A 6,000-nucleotide genomic window follows, 5' to 3' on the forward strand; every position below is an offset into this window, starting at 1 on the left:
CAGGCAAAGTTTGGTTCGCTTTGCGTGTGGGAGCTGCAAAGTTTCGTTCGAAGACGAAATTATTCTAGACGTGGTGGTTAAGAACACGTCGTCCCCACGGCTCCGCCAAACTGTCTTCGAGAGAGGTAGCACGAAATTGACAGACGTGTTGTCATTAGCCAGAGCATTGGAAACCTCCATCAGCCACGCCAAAGAAATGGAATCGAGTGAAACTGTAATGGCATAATTAAGTATAAGGGGCCAAAAGGTCTCCGTCGCTCCAAAGGGACGTGGTCGACGCAAAAAGGCTACGAATCCAAAGATGGACAGAGGGAACTGCAAGTTTTGTGGAAGAAGCCATGTTTTCCAGAAGCAAAATGCCCTGCGTTTGGCAAGGAGTGTTCCCGGTGTGGGAAGATGGGCCATTTTAGAGTATGCTGTCCGTCATCTGCGCTGTCTAGTTCTTCCATCTCTTTCCAGTTGAATGATGGAGTAGGGGATAGGGCCTATGCCTTCCTGAGGATAAATGGGAGAAGAGTTAAAATGTTACTCGACCTTGGATCGAACGTAAATATTTTACCGAAACATCTGGTGGATATGTCAAAGTTGATCAAGAATACGGGTCCAATAGAGGTTTTTGGTGGGGGAAAGGTCAAGACTCTGGGCTCTATCAGGTTGTTGGTTTCATTAAATGGTTCTGACCCGGTGGTTCGTAGGTTTATTGTATCTCCTATTGGTAAAACAAAATGGGTTTACGAAAAAGATTTCAAAAGGGTTGGTGAAACTCTTGTGCAATTCCATCAAAGTCAATGTACGGCTCCTACTTTACGGAATCCCTTTCCTTGTTAAGAGTCCTAAAGAAAGTGTATAATATTATAACGACGAATCACTACAATGAAACATACACAAATATGATTCCACCTGCAAGATAATGAATTCGTGATGTTACATCATATGGACAATTACATCAAGCCTCACTCCCAATCTCCTTATGACTCGTGAGACCAAATATAATTAGAGAACATCAAACCCGTCATTACATCGTGCATTTGGTAGTTCTTAAAAAGTATATCTAATCATCTTTAGACCTGATATACAAGTATATACCTACTATTTGAAAGAACATTCAAGGATGACGTCTAACCAATTGACTGGAGTCCGTCAGTATAGAGAAGCACAATTAAGATGTTTTGATGGTGCAAATAAAATATTTGAAGTGTATATTAATGGAAAATAGTAGAAACAGTAAAGAATAATCAAAATAGTCTACTATATTAAGTATCATATAGTGTTATCGCAATATATAAGTCATGTGGATTCAATATATATCGAAGAAGTCAAAGGTGTAGGAGATCGTGGAACAAGAACCAAGAAAGATTGTGTAGACAGTGTGGTCTCTAATTTCCTCATAAGAATGGGAAAGTTTGCTTGCAAAAAGCGTCGAATGCACAAGATGAGGCAAGAAAGGCCACTATGCAAGAGTATGCTGGTGTCTAAAAGAAAACTCTAATTTGATCATCAACTCTACTCAAAAATCTTAACTGAATAAATTACCCATCGATGAGTTGGGATGTCCATGGAAATTACTTCCAAAATATAATAGCTACATATGACAGTGGTACAATTGTATCCGTTGCTGGTTCAAGAGTTCAAAGTAAATATCGATTCCAACCTAATTAAAAGAGTATCGTTTAGAATAGATCTTTAACTTAAATTATTTATTTATTTACAGATGAAGGAAAAGGGATTGTTGTATATTATTAATATATAACTTCCCTATAAATAACTTTATAAATGTATATTATATTCTGTAAATTTATGCAAAACAAAATATATTGTTAGTTAGAGAACATCAAACCCATCATTACAAGAAGTGTACTTATATCTTTTTAGTGACAACCAAAGGATGAATAGATAACTTTGGCATGAAATCTTAAGAATAGAAATGAGATAATAAAGTAACAAATTATTTAAAAAATATTGTTAATATTCACGAGTTAACAATTAAATGACAACAAAACATTCATCCCATTTTGTGATCAACAATAACTTATAAACTGAGCTTATGACAATGTTCTTTACATTTTTTGCGTTTGCAATCTGAATATCAATCAAGTAAATAAGGTAAGGTCTCCCACAGAAATGTCCGTCTGAAGGCCAATCAAAATTGCCGTCATTGACCTCCCTTGATGATCTCTTGTCTCATCTAGTGCAACGAAAATATCCCTTTCTTCTACCTCTTCTTTTATCCTATTCAAAACTCCTTGACATACTTCCACAACCAAGTTGATAACGACCCATCGACCTGGAGAAGTTTTTCCAGTATATATATTTTAATACACTTGGAGAAATTGGGATGATCCGGAACATTTAAAGGGATGTTACACGATACAAATAACTGTGCTACGTCCAAATTGAAAGATGAACCGTTTAATTATCCTTCGTCTCCTTGAATCTTGTGTTTATTGAAGACTTTTAAGTTCTTGATGTGATTGGTAGGTTTTGGAGTGACGGATTACTTGCCATAAAGAACAAGATGGGCACGAGAAACGGTAAAAAAGCATGATCTACTTTTATTTTCCAAATCATAATTCCACACATCAGTACCTCCGTTGTTAGAAAGAACCCCATGAAAAAGGGCACGTTTTCTTTGGTTTGATGATGATGCAAGTGAGAGAGCAATAAGGGGATTGCTTTGATGATGATTAGTACAATACTGAGGAAAAGTTGTTAAGAAGATGCAAGGGTACAACGTGATTCATTCCTTTATATATATATATATATAATCTCTTTCAACCAATCAAATTCGTTGTTTTTCAACGATTCCCACAACCCTACATATCCACTAAAAGGTAAAAGGTCGCGTTTTGCTGTCGCACACTGTATATAAAAGAGAACCAAAAACAAGAAATACTATTTAAATAATAGAAGGTACTCATTATCTCAGCACATGTCTCTTGTTATTTCATTCCGGGGTCTCCTCTGGGAGGCAAAGTCACTATAGCCCCCCCCCCCTCCTCTCTCCAAAAGAAACAAAAAGAACAACAATATAAGAAACTCAACATTTTAATTTTTGTATTTATAGGGTTAGGGTTACTTGTAATGGCGTTATTCTACACTGCCTTACTTTTTTTGCCATAATTCATCACGTAATTGAAAATATATAATCCGCCACTTCTAGTTCAGTGCAAATCTTTGTCTTGGGAAACTTCATCCCCATTTTTTCTACGATCTTGTAGCGAGATTGAACTTCCCTTCTAGATTGCAGAGTTTTTATTAGATAGACGAAACTAGGATCTTCGACAAATTGGAAGGTCTTCCCAGTCTCTACCACAAACCCTAATTTGTGTCACCCCATGAGTTTTGCTTGTACTGGACATTAAAGACAGAACGGAAGGTTGGGTTTCCTTGTCCACATTCCTTATATTCTTTCTCTTCTTACTATTAAGAATAAGAAATTTCTTGAAGGGTTCCATGCTGGAAGAATGGTGCCTGTTAATATGTCGACTTAGATTACCTCTGGAAGATATGTGAGCCTTAACCAATGCCATTTTGCCCATACAGAGGAGGCATTGAAACAGAGCGTTGGCCTACCCTTCCCCGACGTTTCCCGTAATATTGGTTGACTTAAAAGAAAATATTCCTTAACATAGGGCCACAGATTGGGAATACTTAGTTCAGCTTTATTTGAAGTTCTTGAGTTGGAACAAAACTAAGTCAATAACTCTTGACTGTTCAAATTGCTTGATCCAGGAGTGGCCTCATTATTATCCTCACTTATAAACAACTCTTGTGAGTAACTCATGGTGCTATTTTTTTTAGGAGGGGGGGGGGGAGACTAAGTGTTAAAAGTAGAACCAAAACTTGTTTAGTGTCCAGAGTAGGTACCATGTAAGACTAAACTGATATTTAAACTATCGAGTGCAAGTCATTTTACGAGCATTCGATAAATATCCTAGTACTATTAGTGAAAAAAGGCCTTATACAAACAATTTTAACTGCTATCTGTTAATATCTCATGAACTTTTTCTCTTCTTCGTATCTTCATGAATATTAAGATTTATTCATTTTTCTTCCGGTACAAACCTGTTACTAACTATGTGCTTACATTTAGTATCTTAATTTTTTTTGGTCGTCATTAATGAAAGGCAACAGGAAATGATTATCTGTGCGAATGAAATAAATAATTTTTCCTATGAGAATGAAAAAAAAATGTAGACTTAAATAGTTTAAATTAGACTGTACTTTAGACTGACAAAAAAATGAAGCGGTGTCTTGGTTCTAAATGCATCGGATCCGATTCTAACGGTTTAAGAATTGGAATCGCTAAGACCTTATTTTTAGCGTTCAAAATTCAGGGTGAAAAAAAAAAATCCGATAAGTTCAGCGTTCCGTTAATTGAACACACGTTCCATGGAACACCGTTCAATTTTGCGTTCCGTTCACAAGCCTGAAGAAAATAAAAAACTTATATTAATTGGTTTTAATATTTGGTGTATTTAGTTTATATATATCTGTAAATGAAAGTTTAAACATTTGGTAAGAAAATACATTTTCCCCATTAGGTGTATGATTTGTTTATGTCTATCCGGCCGATGCGTAGATATATCTATGTGCCAGTATTTTGAAAAGTTATTATTCGATTTCACTTAAAGTTTAGCATTAAGTGCTCAGGAATTTTTAAAAACAGTTTGTAAAAATTTCCTTCATTTTGTAATATTTTTTAACTTTCGGTCTTAATGAGATATTAATCGATATATAACAGTAGATATTGAAATCTGGAAGAATTGTTGATTCTCCTAGTAGAAATCATGATCATGATCTCTCCTAGGAGAATCAATAATTATATTAGTAGAGATTACAATCTTATTCTTTCCTAGGACAAATTACAATTTCTCAGAGAGACATAGTAGCATTTAATATTTAAAGAGGTTGCGTGTTTTCTATAATATGACGCCAAGTCATACCATCTAATTTATCAATTATATAAGGATAGTTAATAGTAAATCGTTTAGGTTAAGAATTTTAACATAAATAAAATCTTTTTCATTTTTCAGCTTAAAGATAGCATTTTCCTGCTAGTAATATCCTTTACATCATATTTGCCTCTTTCAATTTTTGTACCAGTGTATTTCTTCTAGAGGATCCTTGACTAGTCCTTTGTCATTTGTTCTTTTGAACGACTCTTTTTAGTGTGTGAGCGTACTCAGTTTCATAAATGATTCGTTCGTTTATACCGTAAGTTTCCCATATTTAGAACATATAACTCAACCTCAAACAAATATTTATATCCCCTTTTGACAATTTTGTTAAGTTATTATGAATATATTCAAGTGAAGAAGCATATATTTGTGTATCGCAGAGTAATTTATTAGCTTGCTACTTTGAGTGCACTATAATCAGGTCACACGAACAACTGCAAAGTCCCCAACCCAACAACTGAACTGTTTTAATAAAATAACTGAATCTTTAAAAAAATTATTCAACAAAAGAACTGAATCCTATACAGATTATTCGCATTTCGTAGATTCAGGTAGCAGTTCAGGTAGCAGTTCACTTGAGTTTACTCTCACTATTGAATGGAAAAATTATTGCACAGCCGCTTTTGGGCATCATCAATCCCATTTTTTATCCAAAAATACATACCGGCCTTCCGATTGTGCAGGATTTCTTAGCTAAAAATCATTTATTTAATAAATGAACGCTTACATTAATATTGGGCTAACTAGAGGACAAGTTAAAGATGTTATATCATTATTTATGCTATATGGAAGCTTTAGGATATAAGGAATGTTGAATTGAGCCCAACTTAAGTCAGCTTGTGTTCCTTAATATCTATTTGCATTAAATGCAGTTTGATGCAAAAGAATACCATAAAGTATTTATCAATGATACACCATATTTTTTAAATGCATATTATATTTATATAATAAATTATTTATATTTTATAAAATTGTTTATTTTGAGCAATTTACTTCTGATGATTTAATATAGCTTCTTTTAATAGAAGTAAAAGTTAAA

The sequence above is a fragment of the Lepeophtheirus salmonis genome, chromosome 13, assembly GCF_016086655.4.
Source record: "Lepeophtheirus salmonis chromosome 13, UVic_Lsal_1.4, whole genome shotgun sequence".
Taxonomy (NCBI): domain Eukaryota; kingdom Metazoa; phylum Arthropoda; class Copepoda; order Siphonostomatoida; family Caligidae; genus Lepeophtheirus; species Lepeophtheirus salmonis.